Here is a 24,937-nt window from a genome sequence, read left to right as displayed (position 1 = left end):
AAACTTGCATTTGTCGACCCAATCGTGGGAGATAAGTTGTACCCACAGCTCCTCATTCTGTATTGTTCATTAAGTTGCAGTTTTTCAATTTGCCAGAGGGACATATGCAACCATAGCATAAAATTTAAAAACAAGCTTGATAAACATTATACCCTGAAATTCTTCACGGGTTTTGCTGATCTCCATCACGAGACCAACAAAATCTCGGAAATGGCAGTGTCCTGTTCTCTAGTTGCCTTTAAAAGGGCAGAATTTCTGTCTATATTTTGCAACATTGGGGTTACCATTTTTCAGGCAGGTGGATGCAGGGGATGTGGCAGAAGTGATAGATGTACACTTGCAAATAAAGTTCTTTCACACTGATCTGCAGATTCTGTAATGGATCTGGGGCTTGCTGCATATTCCAACTAACGAGTTTAAGTGTGACTGGAACAATGTAACTCGGCCAGATGTGGGAATATTCCACTGACTCTGTTTCACCTTTATTTTCCCTCAGTCTGTTTAACCCCTAAATTGCCTGCTACACCTTGGGTCTCATTGCTGGATGAAAGTTGGCATCTATGATGCTGGGGACCTCAGGAGGAGGTTACCACTTATAGCTGAATATTGTTGCAAATGCTTTAGCTTTATCTTTTGCACTGGCATGCTGGGCTTCCCCATCATTGGGGAAGGGAATATTTGCGGAGCTTCCTCCTCCATTTAGTTGATTAATTGTTGACCAACATTCACAATTGGGTGTGACAGGACTGCAGACCTTTTGAACTGATCCCTTGCTTGTGGGATCACTTGGCTCTGTCTATCACATGCTGTTTCTGCTGTTTGGCATGCCAGTAGTCCTGTGTTGCAGCTTCACCAGGTTGACACCTCATTTTAGGTATGCCTGGTGCTGTTCCTGATGTGTCCTCCTACACTCTTCTTTAAACCAAGGTTGATCTGTTTGCGTGATGGTAATGGTAGAGTGGGGGATATGCCGGACCATGAGGTTACAGATTGTGGACGAGTACAATTCTGTTGCTGATGACTCAAACTGCCTCCTGGGTACAGTTTTGAGCTGCTAACTCTGTTCTGAAGTATTCAATTTAGTACAATGGTAATGCCACAAAACACAATGGAGGGCATGATCAATATGAAGATGGGACTTTCATGGGGACTGCGCAGTGGTTAATTCTGTTGGACTGTATGTGACAGGTTGATTGATGAGGACAAGGTCTAGTAGTTTTTTCTCTCTTGGTTCATTTACCACCTGCTGTAGGTCCACTTTTTCAAGATGAGAATTTCAGGATTTTGCCAACTCAGTCGTCAGTAGTGGTGCTGCTGAGTTAGTCTTGGTGATGGACACAAGTCACCCAACCAAAGGACATTCTGTGCCCTTGTGATCCTCAGTGCTTCTTCCAAGTGGTGTTCAACATGGAGTACTATTGATTCATCAGCAATGAATGAGGGTGCTAGGTCATAACCAGTAGGCCACAATTCTTCCCCATGTTTGACCTGATGCACGAGTCTTCAAGGGGTCCAGAGTCAATGTTAGGACTCCCGAGGCAATTCTTCAAAACTGTGGCTGGGATTTTCCATTCCCATTCTTCTCGGGCAGGTTTGATGAGAGGAGCAGAAAATCTTGCATGAGGCCCAAATCGTGTTTTACATTGGCGGGAAGTCTAATTGCGATTGTTCCCAGCTCCTGCCGGTGAAGTAACTGGAAGCCTGATGTTGGATGGCAGTATTAGGCCTCTGCACATGATCATCTCCAGCCCCAGTTAGATAATCCATTCACACTGGCGTGAATTACAACTGATCTCCCACAGCGTGCACCTGGTGGACAGACCCACTGGAGGAGCTCAGGGAGGTGAGGATCATGAACAGAGGTGGTGTGTGGCGGGAGGGGTCTCATTTTAATTTTTTTGTTCCAGGATGGCCTTTAATTGGCATAGCGATCTATGAGCCTGCCCCATTAGGTTTTTTAAACTAAATTCCAAACAATGCAGTGGAGAAAGCTGTCATTGGTGCCAGGGACCTCAACCTCACTTTTCCTGCCCGCTGCCACATTCTGCAATAAAAGGTAAAATTCCAATCCGTGTATACGACTCGGACAGACGTTCAGGTTCAGAGTCAATCTTATTGCTGTCGGTCCGGAGTCACATGTAGACCAGATGAAGTAAGGATGTCAGATTTCCTTCCCTAAAGGACATTAGTAAATCAAATGGGTTTTTACAACAATCAATGATAATTTCATGGTTGTCAGACTGAAAGACCAGCTTTCAGTTCCAGATTTTTATAAATCAATTGAATTTAAATTCCACCAGTTGCCATAGTGGGATTAGCCCAGTGTCCACAGGGCAAATAGCCTTGATCCTCTGGATTACTAGTTCACTACGCCAACGACTCCCGCAGAATCAACCTCAGTGCCTCTGGAAACAAAAGCTGCTCATGCTCATCAGGTCAGCCAGCTGTCATGGAGAATCACAATTCAAGTGAATCAACATTTTGGGTCCAAGACAATTATTCAGGACGTTGCCACCACCTCCATCAAGAATAGCTAACATAAGGCAGCACGGTGACGCAATGGTTAGCACTGCTGCCTCATGGGGTCCCAGGTTTGATCTCGGCTCTGGGTCACTGTCCATGTGGAGTTTGCACATTCTCCCCGGATTTGCGTGGGTTTCGCCCCCACAACCCAAAGATGTGCAGGGTAGGTAAATTATCCCTTAATTGGAAAAAAAATAATTGGGCACTCTAAATTTATTTTAAAAAAGAATAGCGAACATTTAAAAAATATCTGAAATTAAATTTGAGTATCTCTGGCCAATCCAATATGGCTCGGTACTTGATTTGCTTTTAATGCACAAACCAGTTATAGATTTAAAACATTATACAGCTATATGAGGGAATAGATAGTAAAATCATACACTTCTAAAGTACTTCACCAGATTGCTAATAGGCTGAGAACGAGATAAACAACGTGAGACAAAATGAGCAGATAACTTTAGACTGCCAATCTATCTTGTGATTATGGCAAAAAGAAATAGTGACTCCTTGATTTAAAGTTTAAACATTTAACACAAGGGCTGGATTTACATGACAAATGGGTTTGTCTCTCTGGCTCAAATGTTGGTGGGTAGCCTGCTCATGGCTGCCGTCTGTCACTTAATGACCAGTTATCCCATAATATGCTGGAGGCAGAATGTTTGCCCCTGAAGGATAGGACGCCTCACCTCAGAGTTGTTGGCCAATCAGATGGCCAGTGGCTCTGTAGTCCCAGCAGTGCAGGCAGTCACCAATTGAGTTTGTTTCTGGATCTGGACAGACACTACCCGCTTAATGTGGTGGACCTTCTGCTGTGGGTAAAAGAGCAGCAGGAACACGATGAGGCCTTTATTAGGTCCAATGGTTGGTTGAACGACTGAATACCTCCACCAACCCTTAAAAGAATTTCATGCAGATAGAGGGCGGCTGGTGAGGCGACATGAAGGCCACATGTCGGATTTTAAGAGCTCCCACCTGCCTTCAGAGGAGCATAAAATCTAGTCCTTAATTTTTTTTCCACGCTAATATGTTCCTCAAAACTTTGGTTATCGAGGACGCGATCGAATCTAATGGGAGCAGAGTCCCATAGTGCGCGTGATTAGCCGGGTGTTTCCCGACGCTAAACACTAGGTTATGGAATGACCATTCGGGTAGATTGGGGGCCTCAGCAGGGAATGGGCGGCCAAGGCCGCACTTAGTCCCATTTCCTGTACTGAGGAGTTCCACTCACCTAAACTCCTCAGTGCAGCGAGAAATCAGGATGCTATTTTTAAATGGTGCTCCAATCTCGACCTCCCCCCCCCCCTCCCCCCCGGCAGCCTGGCACCCTAGCAGATCTTCAAGGTGAGGGAATTAGGTCCCACGCCTTGAGTAGGTCGTAGGAATACATATTAGAGTGAGATTAGCTGTCTCCCTCCAATATGTAGATTTGCCAAAAAGTGATCTCAGCCTCAATGGGTGGGATTCACATTGTGACGTCTCGCAATATCGCATTAGATCTTGCGTGGCATGGCGAGCCGGTTAGATCTCGGAAGAGACATCATCCGACATCCACCAGTTGTGCTGTGCTGCCTTTCAGGCGTATGCAGTTGGTTGATCTCATCCTGAGTGTCTTGAATAGAACTGCTGCTGTTATATTGATTGGAAAAGAAACTCTATCCTATTTTCCTTCCATTAGCTATTGCATTTCAGCACTCAGTGCTTAATGGAATACCTTATTGCTATAACAAGGGATGAAAATTCAATTAGTGACTTATGGTATCCACATTTAACTTTAGCAGCAGGAAGTGAGTCTCTTTGTGACGAGTATATCATATTCAATTTTCTCTTTTAAAAAAAAACGCCAAGGTTCCAGTGTCAATTTGAAGATGATTTTTAATATTTTTTAAAATATAAATTTAGAGCGTCCAATTCTTTTTTTTTCCCAGTTAAGCGCCAATTTAGCGTGGCCAATTCACCTACCCTGCACATCTTTGGGTTGTGGGGGTGAGACCAATGCAGACACGGGGAGAATGTGCAAACTCCACATGGACAGTGACCCGGGGCCGGGATTGAACCCAGGTCCTCAGTGCCGTGAGGCAGCAGTGCTAACCACCATGCCGCCCCTAAGACTTTTGATTTCCCTTACATTGCACAGGCGCATACACACCCAGCCCATTCACAATTAAAGGATTTCTCATATTCCATAAATGAAACTATTGCCAGCACAATAAGAAATTCTCCAGTTTTTAAAACAATTGCTCAGACTGCATTCAAAACACATCAGGATATTGGTTTGAAGGCAAATTAGAATTAAAATTTCGACAAATGTATGGGAGAGCTTGGATAAGACCTGTAAAGGCGCAGGGGGTTCACGGTGTTGCAAGTCAAATTCGTGCTGCATGCCCTTTTGAATTATTTTTGTGTGCAGGCAGCATGACACACACTGTTCATTGGCTGCACTTGCCAATATTGTGAGTGTCGAGTGCCACTGAAAGGCAGCTTGCACTTCTGACAGACCTGAAACATTGGGTGTGATTTAACGGAAACAGACCCCATGTCGGGCACGTTTAGCTAGGTGTTTCCCGGCATTAGCAACGCCACGAATGACCCCACTATTAAACAGGACTCTGCTTTATTTCTGGGCCTCGGTTCATCCAAGCAGGAAGAGATAATGGTGCCCAAATCTCTGAATCCCCCACTCCGCCATTCAAGATCAAATCATGGTCTCAAATCTGTGGTGATATGTCTATGGGCTATATCAGAGTTGGAAGATGTGCGACCTCCAACCAGCAGGTGGCGGTACAGACACCCATGCGGTCTCTAGATTAACATCATGTGACCTGTGACCCCCATGGAGACGCATCCGGCCACCAGGAGAAGAAGATTGAAAGGGTAATAAGACATACATGCGAATGGTCAGGGCTAGGTGCAAGTTCCAGAGGAGTAGTCTGCAGACCCCATGATAATGTGCTCTGTATCAGATTGCTATCTTACCACACGAGAGTCAATAAAAGATTCAGGTTTGGACAAGTCTGAGCATTTGGTGAGTTCCTTCGTGAAATAGAAAGGACCAAACACAACAAAGTCCACCACACAACCTGTTCCCCGTATCCCTTTAACCCATTTTAAAAAAATCAGAAATATATTTATCTCCTTCTTGAAACCATTTAATAACTCTGATTCCACTGCACTATAGGGCAGCAAGTTTCACAAATTTACCACCCTCTGCGAGAAGTAGCTCCTCCTCATCTCAGTTCTAAATCAACTGCCTCTCAACCTATATCTGTGATCTCTCATTCTAGGTTGCCCCACAAGGGGGAACATTTGGTCTACTTTATCAATCCATTTTAGTATTTTATATACCTCGGATCGCCCTCATCCTTCTAAACTCCAGCGAGTATGAGCCCAAACTGCTTAAGACGTGCTTGTTAGGAGTGTGGCTACTGGGGGATTTTCACAGTAACTTCATTGCAGTGTTATGACCTACCTATGACACCAATAAAGATGATTCTATCTCTCCTCGTGCCTCAACCCTTTCATACCTGGAATCAATCTGGTAAATCTCCTCTGAACTGCCTTCAATACCACCACATCCTCCTCAAATATGTGGACCAAAACAGGACACAATACTCCAGATGTGGTCCCACCAATTTCCTGTACAATTGCAACAACACTTCTCTACTTTTATATTCCAGTCCTTTTGCAATAAATGCTAACATTCCATTTGCTTTTCTTATTACATGCTGTACCTGCATACCGACTTTCTGCGATTCATGAACAAAGACACTCAGATCCCTCTGCCCAGATGCATTTTGAATCTGCTTTCCATTTAGATAATTTGCTTTCTATTTTTTTGGCCAAAATGGATAACCTCACACTTATCTCCATGGAACCCCATCTGCCAATATTTTAGCCCAATTTCCTTGCCTATCTATATCCGTCTTTAAAATCTGCATCTCCTCTTCACTGCCTGCTTTCCCACCTATTTTAGTGTCATCTGCAAATTTTGCTATGTTACAGTCCGTTCCTGCTTGTAGATTATTTGGACAGATTGTAAACAGTTGAGATCAGAGCACTGAATCCTGCGGCACCCTGTAGGTTACAGTTTGCCAGCCAGAGAAGGACCCGTTTAACCCGACCCTCTGCTTTCTGTCAGTCAGCCAATCCTCAATCCCATCTAGTATTCTACCCCAATCCTCTGTAATCTCACCTTCTGGATCAGTCTTTTCGGCGGCACCTTGTCAAACGCCTTCTGGAAGTCTATGTATACCACATCCATAGGTTCCCCATTATCCTTGCTGTTTATGTCCTCAAAGAACTCAAGCAAGTTTGTTAAGCATGACTAACCCTTCATAAAACCATGCTGATAATGGTGGATTGAGGTTTGCCTTTCCAAATGTTCAGTTATCGTCTCCTTACTGATTGATTCCAGCATCTTTGCCACCAGAGAGGTCAAGCTAACCGGTCTAAGCTAAGGTCAAGCTAAGTAATTTGCTACTTTTTGCCCCTCTCCCTTTTCTTTTTGAATAGGGGCATCACATTAGCATGTTTCCAATCCACTGGGACCCTTCCAGAATCCAGAAATAACCAATGCATTCACTATCTCTGCCACCACCTCCCTTAATATCCTAGGGCGCAGGCCATCAGGTCCCGGAAACTTATTTTCCTTTAATCCCATTAGTTTATTCATTACTGTCTCCCCAGTGCTGGTTATTGCACAAAAGTTCCTCTGCATTAACTGCAGTTTTTGGAAAATTGTTATTATGTTCTGCCATGAAGACATAGGCAAAATATTGGTTCAGTGCCTCTGCCATCTGTGTTTCCCATTCTTACCTCACCAGTATCTGTAATGATATGCATAAGCAATTCTGTATGTTAACATGTCAGACCTGACTTCCGGTTGCGGCTATGACCAGCTAAGTCGCACGTTTGGCTGCTCCTGTTAGGAAGGTGTTTTCGGGCCGATTGGAGGGCCCCTAACGGCGCTGGAACGGCAATTCCCGGTGGGGGAAGGTTCCCAGAGGAGAACCCCGTCAAATTTATGGTCGTCACCCGAAGTGGGGCAGGAAAAAAAGCGGCAGCAGCTCCCCGAAAAAAGGGGGAAGACATCCAAAATGGCGGCCGGCGGCGCACCCGAGGACTGGAGGAAATGGGCGGAGGAGCAGCAGGCCGCTCTCCTGCGCTTCTTCACGGAGCTGAAAGTGGAGCTGCTGGAGTCGATGAACGCGACGACCACCAGGCTGATGGGGGCACAGGCGACCCAAGAGGCGTCAATTCGGGAGCTGCACCAGGAGATGACTGTGAGGGAGGAGGAGGCCACGGTCCTCGTGGGAAAGGTGGAGGTGCACGAGGCACTCCACCTGAGATGGCAAACCCGATTGGAGGAGATGGATACCCGCATGAGGCGGAAAAACCTGAGGATCCTGGGCCTGGCAGAAGGGCTGGAGGGGTCGGACCTCCAGGGGTATGTGGCAGAAATGCTGGGCTCACTGATGGGGGCAGGGGCCGTCCCTTCGCCCCTGGAATTGGAGGAGGCCTACAGAGTAATGGCCAGGAAGCCAAGAGCAAACGAACCCCCGAGGGCGGTGCTGGTTCGGTTCCAGCGATTCAGTGACCGGGAGAGGGTGCTGAGGTGGGCCAAGAGAGAGAGGAGCAGCAAATGGGAGAACTCGACGGTGAGGATCTTTCAGGACTGGAGTGCGGAGGTGGCAAAGCGGCGGGCCCGGTTCAACCGGACGAAGGCGGTGCTGCATGCCAAGAGAATTAGATTCGGGATGCTGCAGCCAGCGCGCTTGTGGGTGACCTACAAGGACCAGCACCACTATTTCGAGTCCCCGGAGGAGGCGTGGGCCTTTGTCCAGGAAGAAAAGCTGGACTCGAACTAGAACCAGGGGATACTTGGCGGTCGTTGCCGCTCTGGTACTTTAAGCTGGACACGTGGCTTTCTGTTGGTTGGATTTTCACTTGGCCGTATTTTGGACCCTTTTTGTTCTCTATACCAGTTTTTTCTCTCTTTTTCCTGTTATTTATAATGTTATGGTGGGAGGGCGGGGTGGGGGGGGAGTGCCGGGGGTATGTGTTTCTTGTGGGGTTTTTGGTTGTTTTGTATTTATCGGTGGGAGATCGGGGACGGGGGTGGAACTGAAGATGGAGGGGCGGGGAGGGGCAGGGCGAAAGCGCGGGCTTTCCTCTGGTTTCCCGCGCACGGGGCAGAGGAGGGAGGGGGGTGGGAGTAAGGGGCGTGGTCAGCAATGGCTCCCTTTCCCGCGCTGGAGCGGGGTCAAGGAGGGGGGGTAAGGGGGGGGGACGTCCCCCATGCCGGGAGGAGCCGGAGTGTGGCAGGGGCAGCCGGGTCAGCGTAAACCAGCTGACTCACGGAAGTACTATGGAGGGTGCGTCGCGGCTAGGAAGGGTCCTAGCCTGGGGGGGGAGGGGGGGGAGGGGGGTGGGGGGGGGAAGGGGGGGGGCACCGGGTTGCTGCTGAAAAGGCCAGGGAGGAGAAGTTGAGGACTGGAGGGGTTGGGGGGGGAGGGGGGGGGGGCGCCATCGCTATGGGGAGCGGGTCAGAAAGGGAGGGCTGACTCGGGGCGAGCAGGTGACAGGATATGGCTAGTCGGCGGGGGAAAGGGACGGGCTGCCCTTCGACCCGGCTGATCACTTGGAATGTGAGGGGGCTGAATGGGCCGGTCAAGAGAACGAGAGTAATCTCGCATTTGAAGGGGCTGAAGGCGGATGTAGCAATGCTACAAGAGACCCATTTGAAGGTGGCGGACCAGGTCCGCCTGAGAAGGGGGTGGGTGGGACAAGTGTTCCACTCAGGACTGGACGTAAAGAACCGAGGGGTGGCGATCCTGGTAGGGAAGAGGGTGTCGTTCGTGGCGGCGGAGGTGGTGGCGGATAAAGAGGGTAGATATGTCATGGTGAAGGGTAGGCTGCAGGGGGAGAAAGTGGTGATGGTTAACGTGTATGCCCCGAACTGGGACGACGCTGGCTTCATGAGGCGCCGACTGGGCCTCATTCCGGACCTGGAGGCAGGGGGCCTGATCATGGGGGGGGACTTCAACACAGTGCTAGACCCCGTGTTGGACAGATCGAGTTCAAGGACGAGTAGGAGGCCGGCAGCGGCAGAAGTGTTAAAGGGGTTTATGGAGCAGATGGGAGGGGTGGACCCCTGGAGGTTTGGGAGGCCGAGGGCGAGGGAGTATTCCTTTTTCTCCCATGTCCACAGAGTCTATTCTAGAATTGACTTTTTTGTATTAAGCAGGGGACTGATCCCGAAAGTACGGGAAGTGGAGTACTCGGCCATAGCGGTCTCAGACCACGCGCCACACTGGGTAGATTTGGAAATGGGAGAGGTGCGAGACCAGCGTCCGCTGTGGCGTCTGGATGTGGGGTTGCTGGCGGATGAGGAGGTGTGTAAGAGGGTCCGGAAGAGCATTGAGAGATATCTGGACATTAATGACACGGGGGAGGTGCAGGTGGGGATGGTATGGGAGGCCCTGAAGGCGGTGATCCGGGGGGAGCTGATCTCCATACGGGCACATAGGGAAAGGAGGGAGAGACAGGAGAGGGAGAGGCTGGTGGGGGAGCTTCTGGACGTGGATAGGAAATATGCGGAGGCACCAGAGGAGGGGCTGCTGGGGGAACGGCGTAGTTTGCAGGCTAAGTTTGACCTGTTGACCACCAGAAAGGCGGAGACACAGTGGAGCAGGGCGCGGTTTATGAGTATGGGGAGAAGGCGAGTAGGATGCTGGCGCATCAGCTCCGCAAGCGGGATGCGGCTAGAGAAATTGGGGGAGTAAGGGAGAGGGGTGGGAACATAGTGCAGAAGGGGCCAGAAGTAAATGGGGTTTTCAGAGACTTCTATAAGGAGCTGTATCGGTCAGAGCCGTCGACGAGGGGAGGGGGGATGGAGGGCTTCTTGAACAAACTGAGGTTCCCCAAGGTCCAAGAGGAGCTGGTAGAGGGGCTAGAGGAGCTAGTCAAGGGGATTGGGCATATGCAGTCGGGGAAGGCGCCGGGGCCAGACGGGTTCCCGGTGGAATTTTACAAAAAATATGCGGATCTGGTGGGCCCTGTGCTGGTGCGAGCCTTCAACGAGGCATGGGAGGGGGGGGGCTCTGCCCCCGACAATGTCGCAGGCACTGATCTCTCTGATCTTGAAGCGGGATAAGGACCCCGTGCAGTGTGGGTCATATAGGCCTATCTCGCTCCTGAATGTGGACGCCAAGCTGCTGGCAAAGATCCTGGCTACCAGGATAGAGGATTGTGTGCCAGGGGTGATACACGAGGACCAGACGGGTTTTGTGAAAGGGCGGCAGCTTAATACGAACGTGCGGAGACTGCTAAACGTCATCATGATGCCGGCAGTGGAGGGGGAGGCGGAGATAGTGGTGGCATTGGACGCGGAGAAAGCATTCGATAGGGTGGAGTGGAAGTACCTGTGGGAGACGCTGGAGCGGTTTGGATTTGGGGAGGGATTTATTAAATGGGTGAAGCTGCTATATTCGGCCCCGACGGCAAGTGTAGTGACGAATGGTAGGAGATCGGAGTATTTTGGGCTCCACCGGGGGACCAGACAGGGGTGCCCCTTGTCCCCCCTGCTCTTTGCACTGGCAATTGAACCGTTGGCGATGGCACTGAGGGGCTCAGGGGGGTGGAGAGGGCTGACAAGGGGTGGGGAGGAGCACCGGGTATCGCTATACGCGGACGACCTGCTGCTATACGTGGCAGACCCAGAAGGGGGAATGCCGGAGGTGATGGAACTGCTAGCAGAATTCGGGGACTTTTCGGGGTACAAGCTAAACCTGGGTAAGAGTGAGGTATTTGTGATACACCCAGGGGACCAGGAAGAGGGAATCGGGAGACTCCCATTGAAGAGAGCAGGAAAGAGTTTTAGATATTTAGGGGTGCAGGTGGCAAGGAACTGGGGGACTCTCCACAAGTTTAACTTCTCTAGGCTAGTGGAACAGATGGAGGAGGAATTTAAAAGGTGGGACATGGTGCCGCTGTCGCTGGCGGGCAGAGTGCAGTCCGTTAAAATGACGGTCCTCCCAAGGTTTTTGTTTTTATTTCAGTGCTTGCCCATCTTCCTCCCTAGGGCCTTCTTCAAAAAGGTGACGAGCAGCATCATGAGCTACGTGTGGGCGCACGGCACCCCAAGGGTGAGGAGGGTCTTCTTGGAGCGGAGTAGGGAGAGTGGAGGGCTGGCATTACCCAACCTTTCGGGGTATTACTGGGCGGCTAATGTGTCGATGGTGCGCAAGTGGATGATGGAAGGGGAGGGGGCAGCTTGGAAACGAATGGAGAGGGCGTCCTGTGGCAACATAAGCCTGGGGGCCCTAGTAACGGCGCCATGGCCGCTCCCTCCCACGAGGTACACCACGAGCCCGGTGGTGGCGGCCACCCTCAAGATCTGGGGGCAGTGGAGGCGACACAGGGGGGAAGTGGGAGGTCTGATGGAGGCACCGTTAAGAGGGAACCATAGATTCATCCCGGGGAACATGGACGGGGGATTTCAGAGCTGGCACAGGGTGGGCATCAGGCAGCTGAAGGATCTGTTTGTAGATGGGAGGTTTGCGAGCCTGAGAGAGCTGGAGGAGAAATTCGGGCTCCCCCCGGGAAACGTGTTTCGACATTTGCAGGTGAAGGCATTTGCTAGCCGCCAGGTGGAAGGGTTCCCCTTGCTCCCCAGCAGGGGGGCGAGCGATAGGGTGCTCTCGGGGGTCTGGGTCGGAGGGGGGAGGATATCGGACATATACAAAGTAATGCAGGAGGCTGAGGAGGCATCAGTAGAGGAGTTGAAAGCCAAGTGGGAGGGGGAGCTGGGAGAGCAGATAGAGGATGGGACATGGGCTGATGCCCTGGAGAGGGTTAATTCTTCCTCCTCGTGTGCGAGGCTTAGCCTCATTCAATTTAAGGTGCTACATAGAGCCCATATGACGGGGACAAGGATGAGTCGGTTCTTTGGGGGTGAGGACAGATGTGTCAGGTGTTCGGGAAGTCCAGCGAACCATGTCCATATGTTTTGGGCATGTCCGGCACTGGAGGAGTTCTGGAAGGGGGTGGCAAGGACGGTGTCGAGGGTGGTGGGATCCAGGGTCAAACCAGGATGGGGACTAGCGATCTTTGGGGTTGGGGTGGAGCCGGGGGTACAGGAGGCGAGAGAGGCCGGAATACTGGCCTTTGCGTCCCTAGTTGCATGAAGAAGGATACTGATACAGTGGAAGGACGCGAGGCCTCCAAGCGTGGAAACTTGGATTAATGACATGGCAAGCTTTATCCAGTTGGAAAGGGTCAAATTCGCCCTGAGAGGGTCGGTACAAGGGTTCTTCAGGCGGTGGCAGCCTTTCCTCGACTTTTTGGCTCAAAGATAGGGTGCAGAGGTCGCAGCAGCAGCAACCCGGGGAGGGGGGGGGGGTGGCAACAACGGGGGTGGCAACAACGGGGGTGGGGGGTTATTTAAGGTTGTAATGCGGACAAATTTGTTCGCAGTTCATGTTTGATGTTAATTGTTGCTTTGTTTGTTTTTTTTGGGGGGGAGGGGGGGGGAGGGACAGCGCGCGCGGGGGGTCGGGGCGGGGGGGGGGATATCTGTTAAGAGGGAATATTGTGTAATAGTCTATGGTTAGGGGGGTAGTATTTTCATGTAAAAAATCTCTTCAATAAAAATTATTTAAAAAAAAAAAAAATGTCAGACCTCCAACAAGCAGGCGGCAGTAGAGATGCACCACGTGACAATGCAGTCTTGAGGGGTCTGGGGTTAGAAGTCAGTGTGGATAGTCGTGTTTTGTGTTGGCTCTCATATTAGTTATCAACAGTTCATAGTTTAGTAGTATTAGTATTGTTTTCCTGCCCACGTGATTGTAATTTAATAAATGTTTAACTAGTCATGAACTAAAGTGGTGCACTGACTCAATCATTGGAACGCACTAGAATGTAACATGGTACCAGAAGTGATGATATACGAATTGAAGATCTAAAGTGAAGAAATACGAAAAAGTACTGCAAGAAAATCTACAAACAAACGAAGAGCATCAAAAGAACACATCTCAATGCTCAACTGGTCACAGAAGAAAAAGATGAATAGTTTGAAAACACCATAGAAGTCTTCATGTCACTCGTAACATAGATGCAAATTGGCATGCTTTTAAACAGAAGTTTACCCTACACGTAGTGGCTCTAGGTTTACAGGCACAGCCTGATGAATGAAAGACAGCTCACTGTAGCAGGTCCACAGGTGATCAAAACCTTTAACAAGTTTGGATTTGAAAGAGAGGCAGATAGAGAAAACTTAAATGCCGTTGTTAAAAAGTCCGAAGAAGAACGAAACTTTTAAAGGACATTTTTAGAACACGCACATATATCAGGCAGGCAAGTTGTTCGACAGCTTTCTCAGATTTAAAATGAAAGGCTCTGACTTGTAATTTTACCACATTAACAATAATAATAATCTTTATTTTTGTCACAAGTAGGCTTAAATTAACACTGCAGTGAAATTACTGTGAAAAGCCCCTAGTCACCACATTCCAGCGCCTGTTCAGATATACAGGGGGAATTCAGAATGTCCAATTCTTCTATCAGCATGTCTTTTGGGACTTGTGGGAGGAAACCGGAGCATCTAGAGGAAACCCACGCAGACACAGGGAGAACATGCAGACTCTGCACAGACAGCGACCCAAGCTGGGAATTGAACCTGTGACCCTGGTGCTGTGATGCAACAGTGCTAACCACTGTGCTACCGTAATGCCCATGACGGTCGTCAATGATCAGGGATCAAATTGCATTTGGCATAAAAAATGATAAAAATGTGTGAATGTCTTTTGAGCAAGAACGAGCTCCATCTTGCCATGCTAGTGAGTTAGCTGCACAGCAAATCAACACGTTAAACATCAGAAGGTGAGGCACGAAAATCGTGAATGAAGCTTACGCCATAGGTGCTGTGACACACCTTAAAGGAAAATGTGTCTCAATGGCGGCCATTTTAAGCGATTGCCAGATGCACCAATTTGTGTAAGTGGTGCGGAAATAGGCATTTGCAAAGGCAAGTCCCACCTTTGGGAAAATTTGTGTGAAGTATGAAGGCAAAAACCACTTTGCTAAGTAGTGTTTTTCTTGCAAGAAAATCGAAGTGCAAACATCTATAAATGCTGTTGACGAAATTAATTTAGAAGATGCGCTCTTCATCAACGTTGTCTCTAATGAAGACAGGCCCAAGTTTTGGTTATAAATAAAGATAACTGGACAGATTCTTTACTAATCACTCAAATGTTGATAAGTGTCAAACTCATCACAGGAGCGTGAACCAATCTTATCAGTATCTCGGATATTGAAGCGATGAGAATTAAAACCAATATTTTGAACAGACCAGTATTTTAAAAATATTACAATGGTCAATGAATTAATACTCTAGGCGTGTGTGAGCTTGAAGTTCAAGTCAAAGATAGAATCCATAAAATGAAATTTTCAATTGTAGCCACTGATTGTGAATCGTTACTGGGTGTGGAAACTTGTGAAACACTTGAATTAGTCAAAAGAGTATACAGCGCTGACTGTGTTTTGACTGCACACAGTGTGTCGATGCATTCAATAGTACAAGCATTTCCAGAAATCTTTCAAGGTTTCGATGTCTTGCCATTTACTTTTCGAATTCAACCCGTAATTCATGTTCCATGAGAATACCAGCACTATTAAAGGATCGGCTGAAAGCTGAACTTGATAGAATGATGAATCTGGGGGTGATTAAGAAAGTTGAAGAACCAACAGATTGGGTAAATTCAATGCGTGAAGAAGCGCAATAATGATTTAAGAATCTGCATGGATCCTCAATGCCAACATTAAGTGAGAACACTATCCAATACCAAAACGTGAAGAAATTACGAGCAAAATGTCAGGTGCGAAATGCTTCAGTAAACTGGATGTATCGCAGCGTTTTTTCGTAATGCAAATTGGATGAGGAGAGTACGAAGCTTTGTACATTTAACACTCTATTTGGGTCCTACTGTTTTCTTCGAATGCTGTTTTAGTTAATATCCGCATCTGAAATCTTTCACAGGGCAATGGAGCACATTGTGGAAGGTATTCAAGGAGTTTGTGTGTATGTTGCTGATATTATAGTATGGAATTCTATGAAGGAAGAACACAACGACAGATTCATCAAAGTACTACGCAGTATTAAGAAGTATGGGCTCAGGTTGAACAAGGCCAAGTGTCAATTTGGAGTTAAAGAAATGTGTTTCTGAGGGGGGGAGGGGGGCAAGTTGTCTGTTCAAGGCATACAACCAGATCAAGTGAAGATGCAGGTAATACTGAATATGTCACGACCATCAGACAAGAAAGAAGTTCTGAGGCTATTAGGAATGATCAACTTTATAGGCAAATTTATGCCAAATTTGTCCGCCAAGGCAACATGTCTGAGAGAAGTTATAAAAAAGGCTAATACCTTTGAATTGTCAAATAAGCATGAGCAAGGATGGCTTACTCTGAAGACAGCTTTGACAACAGCTCCAGTGCTAACACTTTTTGACTTGGCCAAGAAAACAAAAATCTCGACTGATGCGTCGAAAGATGGGTTAGGTGCAGTGTTGTTACAACAGGAAGATGCAGAAGATTGGAAGCTAGTTGCCTATGCATCTAGGTCGATTACCTATTCTGAGTGTCGATATGCTAAAATTAAGAAGGAATGTCTTGCACTAGGCTTAGAAAAGTTTCATGGCTATGTGTATGGCCTACCGACTTTCTTGGTAGAAACAGATCACAGACCATTAGTAGCTATTGTTAGAAAAAGTTTAAGTGAGATGTCACCGCGTATCCAGAGAATGATGATGAAGCTCCAGCGGCATGATTTTGATTTCATTTACACTTTGGGCAAGCACATCGTAGTTGCAGATGCACTATCAAGACCTACAGCTGTGCTGGAAGAAAGCCATATTTTCAAAGGTGTGCAAGTGCATGTCAATCTGATAACAGACGCTTTCAGTGTCTGATGATTAATCAAAGCTAATAATTGAAGAAAACAAAAAGGATGAAATTCTGCAGATGATGGTCAAGAATATTAACGAGGGATGGCCAAAAGGGTCATGCTCAAAGTACCATAGTATTCGAGCAGACTAAGTGTAGCCAATGGATTCCTATGACGGCAACAAAAAATAGTAATACCACAGTCTCTGCAAGCTGAAATTTTACAAAAAATTCATGAGGGCCACCTCGGAATTGGAAAGTGTAAAAGAAGAGCACGAGACACGATATATTGGTCAGGGATCAACAATAAAAAAATTCCAAAATGGACAAATGATGGAATCAATGGAGATGGGTGACATAGTGACACTTCTATGGCAGAAAGTAGGGCTAGACTTGTTTTATCTCGATAAAGGAATATTTCTTAGTCATACACTACTTTTGCAACTTTCCTAAGTGACACAGTTATCCAGCTCATCATCCTGGTGTGTCATCACGCATACTAAGGCTATCTTTGCTCGTCATACATATAGTGCAGAAGGAGGCCATTCGGCCCATCGAGTCTGCACCGAACCCACTTAAGCCCTCACTTCCACCCTATCCCCGTAACCCAATAACCTCTGCTCACATTTCTGGTCACTAAGGGCAATTTAGCATGGCCAATCCACCTAACCTGCACGTTTTTGGACTGTGGCAGGAAACAGGAGCACCCGGAGGAAACCCACGCAGACAAGATGAGAACGTGCAGACTCCGCACAGACAGTGACCCAGCGGGGAATTGAACCTGGGACCCTGGCGCTGTGAAGCCACAGTGCTATCCACTTGTGCTACCGTGCTGCCCAAATGGCATTCCACAGGGTATCATGAGTGACAATGGTCCATGTTTCAGTTGTCAGGAATGGAGGGAATTTGCGCAGAACGACAATTTCAACATATCAATCCAGTCCTTTATATCCGCAGTCAAATGGAAAGGCAGAAAAAAGTATACAAATTGTGAAACAGTTACTAAAAAAAATTGATGGACAGCCAGGATGATCCTTATCTGGCATTGCCCAGTTATCGAGCATCACCGTTGAGCAATGGTTTATCGCCGTCTCAGCGATTGATGAATAGGAAGATAAGCGCACCGTTGCCATACCTTTTGAAACAGCCACCCAGGGGTAAAATAGCAAATCAACTGAAGTCTCAAAAGAAGAAGCAGAAGAGCTATTATGACAGGTCAACCAGGTATCTACAACCTTTAGAACAAAAGTAAGGATACAGCAAGGATGGTCGAAATGTGGAAAGTCTTGCAAAAGATAGGTCCAAAGTCGTATACAGTCATCACACAACATGGACAAGTACTCAGAAGGAACGGGAGAGCTTTGTTAAAGATTCAGCAATCTGTTACTTCATTGCCAGCAGATGATGTATGTGACAGTTTCTGTCTAACCAAATCAACACAGCCTGAACAAAACAAAAGTGAACAATCTGAAGATGCACACTGTAAGGTAATTTCACCAGAAACATCTTCAGAACCACTCGAATGCCAACCAGATTCAGTGAATCAACAACAGCTTAGAAGGTCTACCAGACAACAAAAGAAGCCGGACAGACTGAATCGGTAATGGACGCTGAAATTGGAATTGTTATGCATATCATCTGTATGATAATTAATTTAAATGATGTATGTCAATTTTGATAAACTCTAAAGGAAAGGAGATGTAAGAATATGCATAAGCAATTCTGTATGTTAACATGTCAGACCTCCAACCAGCAGGTGGCAGTAGCGATGTATCACGTGACACTGCAGCCTCGGACTCTGGGGTTAGAAGTCATCAATGATAGTCATGTTTTGTGTTAGCGCTCATATTCTAGTTATTAACAGTTCATAGTTTTGTAGCATCTTCCTTCCCACATTATTGCAATTTAATAAATCTTTAACTGGTCACGAACGAGACGTTCTCTGATGCACTGATTTGATCATTGCAAAGCACTGGAACGTAACAGTATCGTCCTCTAAAGGACCAACATTTACTTTAGCTATTCTCTTCCTCTTTATATACTTATAGACGCTTTTGGTATCAGTGTTTGTTTGTTGGTAGCTCCTTTTCGTAGTTCATCTTCGCTCTTTTGATTTTATTTTTAGTAGCCTTTTGCTGAACCTTAAAGTTTTCTCCCAGTCCTCCAGCTTACCACTCGCTTTTGCAGTATGATATGCCCTAGTTTTTGCCATTATCTTCCTTGACTTGCTTGTTTAGCCATGGAACATTTTTCTCCCTTTTACAATTCCTCTTCCTCTCAGGAAAATACTTTAATTGAGTGGTATTTATTATCTCCCCGAACATCCGCCATTGTTCCTCAACTGTCCTACCTTGAATTATTTGTGTCTAGTCTACTTCGGCCAACTCTTTCCTCAGGCCTGCATAATTACTCTAGTATGACACTCTGTCTTCTCTCGCTCAATCTGAATTTGAAATTCTAGCATCTGTGATCACTCCTTCCAAGAGGGTTCCTTAACGACAAGACTATTTACCAACCCTCCTGTGATAAAGCCAGGGGAGTCCAAGAGCTTCCTAAAAGTCCTTTATTTCAGCAACAGCATCATACATGCACAGGGCTCGGTTACCTTTCACCGGGTCCTCATTCCTTTTACTTTCTTTTTTAAAAATCCGAACCCGGGGACGGCGCGCACTACGGCATCGGACCCATCAACCCAAGGCCTGATCGGCGTGGCATGTCTTCCAGCCACAGAGGGAGCAGGTGGGGAGGGGGGGAAACATCGGACAACGTCCATTTCAGCATCCCGTAATTCCCAAACGGCCCTTAATTTTAAAAAACAATTGGGCACTCTAAATTCAACTAAAAATAAAGCACCTACCAAAATGCCCAGGGAGATGTCGCCCCGACATTCTTACATGTACCTCTACACAATCAAATAAACACACAGCGCAAATAAAAACAAACGCAGCGCTCCGTGCAAGCTGCCACAGAACCGGAAGTCACATATGGAATGCCCAGTCAATTCACCATCAACAGAGTCTCTCAGCACAAAACCTGCAGTCGTACAATAACTGTCAGCTCACGGGCACAACATCACTGTTGCAAATCGCACAGTCCAAGCTGCCGCAGAACAGTCTTCCAAACACAACTCCGCACTCACGACCAGAATGACGTTCCAAAAGGGCGGCGACCAACTTGAGAACGGACTCCCTAGTGGACCACTCTGCCGGCATCACGAAACAACAACGGACGAAACGCTACGCGACCAATACGAGAAGTCGCTCAGAAGATACTGCATCCGGTACTGCGGGGCACGTCAGACTCCAGATCACTCCCAACGGACACGCTTCAAAAGCCGTCAGGAAAATCCCGACCTGGCGCTCGCTCTCTATGACATTACAGGCTCCGAAAGAAAAAAAAAACAACAAATAAAACTCTGTACCGTGGTCCACACGCAAAAAGAAATTCCGGGGTGGTAGCTCAGCCGAATAAGCAGCACGCCAACAGCTTCAATTCATCATCGTTGTCAATGTGGTAAAGCCAGGGGAGTCCAACAAGCTTCCTAAAAGTCCTTTATTTCAGCAACAACATCATACATGCACAGGGCCCAGTTACCTTTCACCGGGTCCTCATTCCTTTTTTTTCTTTTTTTTAACCCGAACCCGGGGACAGCGCGCACGACGGCATCGGACCCATCAACCCAAGGCCCAATCGGCGTGGCATCTCCTTTGTTACATAATACTAAATCTAAAATAGCCTACTCCCTGGTTGCCTCCAAAGCATATTGCTCAAAGAAACAGTCTCTTGTGTTCTCTATGGAATCTCCCTTGAGACTACCCTTGCAAATTTGATTAGTCCAGTCAATACAAAATATTAAAATCACCCATGATTACCATTGTGCCTTTCTCATAAGCCCTCCTTATTTCTTGGTTTGTACTTCTGTAACAAAAGACAAAACTTTGAAGGAAACTTAAAAAATTTAAACAAATGGCATTGTGGGGACTGATGAAACACTGCAGCCCCTGTGGTGTGGTGCCTACAGGTTGCGGAACGCCTCCAGTTTTCCAGTGGACACAGCATGCTCCCTTTCCACAGATATCTGGGTGCTAATGTAGCCACAGACGAAGGGTAGATAGGTGGACTTGTTTTTTTAAAAGTATATTTTCCCAACTTTTCAACACTTTTTTTACATTTTACAACAATAACAAACCCAGCCAACACATTAAACCTCACATCCACCCATATCTCTCTCCACTACCCCACCCCCAAACAGTTAACGGTAACCAACTCTCTAAAATGCAGAGTGAACAAGCCCCAACTCTTGTGGAACCCTTCACTCACCCCTCCCCTTAGAGCAAATTTCACCTTCTCCAGGACTAAGAACTCCAGAAGGTCCCCCGCCACACCGAGGCACAGGGTGGAGAAGCTGACCTCCACCCCAACAAGTCCTGCCTGTGAGCAATGAGTGAGGCCAAGGCTCAAACATCTCTTCTCGCACTTGTCTGCAACTCCAGCGGTCTGACACCCCGAATATAGTTTCCAGGGGACCAGGCTCCACATCAGCATCAAACTGAAATAGTGCTGAAAACACCCTCCAGCACCTTTCCAGCTTCGGGCAGGACCAAACATATGAACATGCTTCGCAGGGCCCATTCCCACATCGCTCACAAATGAGGCAGCAGGGTAGCATGGTGGTTAGCATAAATGCTTCACAGCTCCAGGGTCCCAGGTTCGATTCCCGGCTGGGTCACTGTCTGTGTGGAGTCTGCACGTCCTCCCCCTGTGTGCGTGGGTTTCCTCCGGGTGCTCCGGTTTCCTCCCACAGTCCAAAGATGGGCGGGTTAGGTGGATTGGCCATGCTAAATTGCCCGTAGTGTCCTAATAAAAGTAAGGTTAAGGGGGGGGGTTGTTGGGTTATGGGTATAGGGTGGATACGTGGGTTTGAGTGGGGTGATCATGGCTCGGCACAACATTGAGGGCCGAAGGGCCTGTTCTGTGCTGTACTGTTCTATGTTCTATGTCCTCCACCCACTCAAACTGCTGGCTCATCCTTAACTTTGTCAGGAGTGCTCTGTACACCACCTTCAGCTGTATCAGCCCCAGCCTTGCAAACAAAGTCAAGGCATTCACACTCTGTAGCACCTCACACGACATTCCCTCCTCCAGCAATACCCCCAGCTCTTCCTCCCACTTCATATTAACCCCCTCCATGGACCCCTCAACCTCCTCCAAAATTCTCCCATAGATCAGTGAGATAGCCCCCCCCCCCCCCCCCCCCCCCCCCAAATCCCAAATCTCCCGCTGACAGAACAGGTCAGATCGACCTTCCTCCCATAGTCCCGCATCTACATGTACTGGAAAATCTTTCCCCCTAACCACCCCCCCCTCCAAACCTCCTGCTGGCAGAACAGTCTCCAGTGACGAGGAGGCAGGCACTATCGAGAAGGTCGGATAGACCTGCCTTGCAAAGTCCCGCACCTACATGTACTGGAATCTCTTAACCCCCTCTGCCCCTCCCCACCCCCGCACCAGCCCAAACTTCTCATTCAGCTCCTCCAAGCTCACAAACCGCCCTCCCAGAAACAAATAAACAAATCCTTCATCTCCCTAATCCCCTTCTTCTCCTATCCCCGGAACCTCGCATCCATCCTCCCCGGCTCAAATCCGTGATTTCCCCTGATCAGCATCCCCCCCGACCCTGCTCCCAACCTGAAATGCTGCAGAAATTGCCTCCAAATCTTCAACGTGGCTACCACTACCGGACTCACCGCGTACTTCCTTGGGACCATCGGGAGCGGCGCTGTTGCCAGCACCCGCAACCCCACCCCCCTACATGAGCCCGCTTCCATCCCTAAACCTTGTCTGCATTTGCCGCCCAATAATAGTAAATCAGATTTGGGAGGCCCAGCTCAGCCTACCATCCCCTCTGCCATGCCGCCTTCCTTATCCTGGCCATCTTACCTGCCCATACAAACAAAGAGATCAGCCTATCCACTCCCTTACTAAAACACCTTGGGCAAAAAGACTGAAACAGAAACAAAAATCAGTAAAATGTTCATCTTCACTGCCTGTACCCAGCCCACCAGCAACAGAGAAGATTATCTCACCTCAACAAATCTACATTCACCCTCCCCACCAAGCTAGAGAAATTCAACTTCCGAAGACCTGTCCAGTCCCGGGCCACCTTCGCCCCCAGATATCTAAAGTTAGATGCTGCCAGACGGAATGGCAGTTCTCCTCCCACACCCGCCCCCCCCCCCCCCCCCCCACCAGCCCCCGCCCCTGCACAAGAAACCACAGAATACTCACTTTTCACCAAATTCAGCTTTAACCCTGAAAACATCTCAAATCTTTAAAGCAAACCTCCAAAATGTATAAAAACAAGGCCACCCTATGTTCCACCCCTTCCCTATCCCATTCCACAACTCCAAGCTCCTGAGGGCAACGGACAAGGTTCTATAGCCAATGCAAACAGAAGGGAAGACATGTGCACCCCTGCCTCGTTCCCAGGTTCAATGACCTGAATAACCTGAATTCATCTCATTCATGCACACGCTCACCATCAGCTCCTTGTACAGCGACTGCACTCATGCCACAAACTTCGGCCCAATCCAAAATTTCTCCAACACCGTAATCACTTAACTCCACTCCACCCAGTCAAACGCCTTTTCCGGATCTAACGCTCCCGCCACCTCCAACTCCCATCCCACTGCCAGAGAAAGCACCACATTCAGCAGCCTCCTCAAATTCAAACACAACTGTCTGTCCTTAACAAACCCTCTCTGATCCTCCCCAATCACCCTTGGAAGGCACATCACCAATCTTAACATCAGCACCTTTGCCATTATCTTGGCGTCCACATTCAGCAGAGATATGGGCCTGTGCGACCCACACTCCACCGGGGCCTTATCCTTAAACAGCAATGAGATGGAGGCCTGCTCCATCGTTTTCAGCAAGACCCCCCCTGACTGTCACATCCTCAAATATTTCCACCGAAAACGGCACCAACTTGTCCTTACATTTCTTGCAAAATTCAATGGGGAACCCATTCGGCTCCGCCACCTTCCCTGCCTGCATCTTCCTGATTGCTGCCTTTACTTCCTCTACTCCCACTGATTCCTCCAGCTTTGCTTTCTTCGCTTCACAACATCAAGCACTCTAACCCCCCGCAAAAACTCCCTTATCTTCCGCTCGTCCTCTGGTAGCTCCGACTTGTACAAGTCCCTATAAAATTCCTCGAACACCTTATTAATCCGCTCTGGAGCCATCACCAATTTCCCTATCCCAACCAGAACTATCTCCCTCTCTACGCCTACCTACAAACCTGAACTGCTATCATAAGACCTGCATTTTCTGCATACTCATAGACACCCCCCCCCCCCCCCCCCCCCCGCCCTTCTCAAATGATGCACCACCTTCCCCATGAACAGCCAGTCAAACCTCGTCTGCGACTCCTCCTTCTTTGCCAGGAGCCCTGGATCCAGTCCCCCGCATACCTCCCATCCACCTCAAATCTCTTCTAACAACCGTTGGCGTTCCTCTCTCTCTCCTCCCTATCCACATTAGCCTTAAACAAAATCACCTCCCCCCTCAGCAGTGCCTTCAGGGCCTCCCAAACCACTGCCAAGACTTCCCCCGCACAATTGAAATCCACATACTCCTCAATCACCTTCTCTATCTCAACACAGAAACTTCGGTCCACCAACAGTCCCACATCCATCCTCCACCTCGGCTTCTGGGCCACCCCCTTCTCAATACCACGTCCGCCCACTGTGGAGAATGATCCAATTCGCAACTGCTGAATACTTTGCCCTCTTAACTCCTGCTATCAGTGCCTTCTTCACCACAGAAAAGTCGATCCTCAAGAACACCTTGGGTTGGATTCTCCGTTATTGGGACTATAGCCCCACGCTGGAAAACTGGCATGTAAGGACCACAAATTCCTCGCCCTACAGGGGGCTAGCAGGGACCCAGCATAGATCTAGCACCTTTTCGGGTTGGGAGCCGCGCCGTGCTCCATGGCGGACTCGGACTGCGAAGCTGGACCTTAAAAATAAACCCCCCGATAGGCCGATCCTGTCCGCCCGTGCAAACATTTCCCGGCCGCCTATAAGGCTCCCCGCCCTGCGATCGGCCCGCCCCTGACCAGGACGGCCGTGGACTGAGTTCGCAGCCGCCATGCGAGTATCCTGACCAGCTGGATCACATTAGATTCACGCCATCGGGACATCGGCTGGTCAGGGGCAGAGAATGGCGGAGCAGGCCTCTGGCACTGGCCCCAGTAGGTCTGGGCCACCTGCAATTACGGCACTGGGGTGCGGAGAAACCAGCCCCTTGTGTACCGAGGGGGAAAAAAATGAATACTCACGATCCCTTGGGTGTAAATATCTCCACAGGTCAACACTCCTCTCCCCTATTTCCCTCATAAGTCTGGCCAACACCTTCGCTGGTGCCCCCCCCCCCCCCCCCCTTCAGGTGCAACAATCTCCACAAGTCA

The 24,937-nt window shown here is 48.4% G+C and overlaps 1 protein-coding gene across 1 annotated transcript in view; it reads left to right on the top strand.

Annotated features, from left to right (window-relative positions):
- Positions 1-24,937, top strand: part of LOC119972636 (serine incorporator 1-like) — a 131,995-nt gene that overhangs the window by 32,143 nt on the left and 74,915 nt on the right. The window lies entirely within an intron of this gene.

The sequence above is a fragment of the Scyliorhinus canicula genome, chromosome 10, assembly GCF_902713615.1.
Source record: "Scyliorhinus canicula chromosome 10, sScyCan1.1, whole genome shotgun sequence".
Lineage (NCBI taxonomy): Eukaryota > Metazoa > Chordata > Chondrichthyes > Carcharhiniformes > Scyliorhinidae > Scyliorhinus > Scyliorhinus canicula.
The sequence above is the reverse complement of the archived record's forward strand: the minus strand, read 5'-3'. Positions and strand labels throughout refer to the sequence as shown.